Source organism: Arachis ipaensis, chromosome B06, assembly GCF_000816755.2.
Source record: "Arachis ipaensis cultivar K30076 chromosome B06, Araip1.1, whole genome shotgun sequence".
Taxonomy (NCBI): Eukaryota; Viridiplantae; Streptophyta; class Magnoliopsida; order Fabales; family Fabaceae; genus Arachis; species Arachis ipaensis.
The window spans coordinates 4,558,767-4,561,170 of NC_029790.2; positions in this window are offsets into that span (position 1 = coordinate 4,558,767).

The following is a 2,404-nucleotide window of genomic DNA, read 5'->3' on the forward strand; positions in this document are numbered from 1 at the left end:
ATATATATATCAGATGAGAATTGTATTATATTGTATTAAAAAATATTATTTGTATATTAAAATTATATATTATATATTTATATATAAATATATGTGTAATTTATATTGATAATTAATTTTGGTGAATCTTATCTTATTCTCTTTAAAATAAAGGGTAAATTATTCCTCGCGACATATAAAGTGATTAGACTTAACTGAAGCTCATGCGCCAACGATTACAGAAACATTATTGAAAGTTAAAACAAAACGTGGTGCATTGGTTGATGATGATTCCAACCGTGAAGACAAACTAAAATTTACGTTACTTTGATTACTTGTTTTCATACTAATGGATCGCGGTATAATGCAAATAAGAGAACATCAGAGCACCTCCAATGGTGAGTTCCTCTTTGACTTTTTTCTGACATATAGGAACTCTAACCATTGGAGAAGAGAAGGAGTGAGTTCCCCCACAAGGATCAAGGTAAGGGAGGCCCTCTAAGCAGGGACTCAAATTAACCAATAACAACTTGCCATTTGGCAAGTTATTATAAAAAAATAATAATATAAAATCTGAAATAATTAAATAATTAAATAATAATTAAATTAGTAATAATTATAATAAAAATTATATTTTTATTTAATTAATAATTTATATTAATTATTTATATTATAATTAATATTGAATATTATTTATATTATTATATTAAATTATAATTAATTAAATTTACTTACATTAAAAAATAAATTTAATTTTTATACCTTATAAAATAATTTTTAGTTGAGTTGGTTATTTTTATTTTTAAAATTTAAAATGCTAATGATATTATTAAAATTAGCAGTTGTAAACACAAAACTATAAATTAGTATAATCTCGAATTATATATTGTGTATTATTATTATATATGAATTTATTTAATATTAATATCTTTTAATAATGAATTATTTTTAAATTTATAAATTTAAATAATATTATTGAAAAAAATTAATTATATTAATTTTAAGTATTTTAATTAATTAATTAAGTGGGACCACAATAAGGACTAAAGTTAGTTCCTCCTAATGGAGAAGAGAGAGATGCTTTGAGTTCCTATTTATTGTTTATGATGCAAAAGCTGATGTGGAGTTACTTTTTATGACAGGTGGGCCATAAACAGGAACTGGGATGAGTTCCCTACTGGAGATGGTCTCAACGCAACACTGTCATGGTAGTTGCTACTCTCATTGTGACCGCAATTTATCAAACGGTTCTGAGTTTTTCAGGTGGACTCACTCAGGACGGTAGTGACAATGGTCCAAATAGTAATAATCTTGTAAACGCTACTTCATCCCTCAATTCTACTGCAGTAGAGAAATCTGTCTTGTCAGGCAATGTTTTTGGTATTATGTGTAAAGATTTTCAAAAATGTAATGATATTGTTATCAAATTTTAAGAGAAACATAATGTCAATTGAAAAGAAAAGAGAAGAGAACATGAATCTTGAAGTTCTGATGAAAGAATAATTTATGATAATTATTGTATATATCACGAGGAATAATTTATTCTTTATTTTAAAGAGGGTACGGTAGACTACTTCACCTAATTTTAATGGGAATCCAATGGCTACTGTAATGAATGATTTATATTGCCGTTTGTTACTTTTATTATGTTCCAATTTTTCAAATTTTGTTTACTTTATCTGACCACTGTTTTTCACCTTATAAAATTAAAACAAAAAAAGGGAGAAAGAAAGCAGGGTGTGACTTTTGAGGAGCTAAGACATATATTGAGGCCAAAAGTGTTTCTGAGTACCCCATTAACTCATTAATATAATTGTCAGTGAGAGATCTTAATAACATATTGAATTGCACAGTAATTAAAAAGAAGAAAAATATTTTCTAATTTTCTTGTCCCAAGTTTGTCCTATGTGGTGTCACATGTTAATGTTTAATCTGTCTGAGACTGGTGATGTTATTTGTTTGTATTGTATTATTTGTCCTTTATATGTTCCTAGAGCAAAGTAAATAAATCATGTTATTATAAGAGAGCTATATATGAGTTTCTGCATTCACCTCAATAGTGTCCCGAATTGGATTGGTTTGTCAAGTTGCAGAAACACTTTAATGGTTGTGAGTGTGTGAATCTGAAGGAGTGAAGAGGACTAGTGTGTAGGACACACCCTTTTAGTAGTGTCACTCTTCACAATGATGCTTTTCTTCATCACCGTAGCTTGGACCATCACAAGTTCATAACATACATAATTTACAATGCCAATAAATATTATTTTTTTCTCAACCACAATTTTTTGTTAATAATTTAAGAAACTTTTTATTTGGATCAATCGAGATAATAGTACTAATTTTGTTAACTTTTTATCTGCTACTATTACTTGTTTTTTTTAATACTTCTTTAGATTTTTAACACGAATATAAATTATAGAAATTA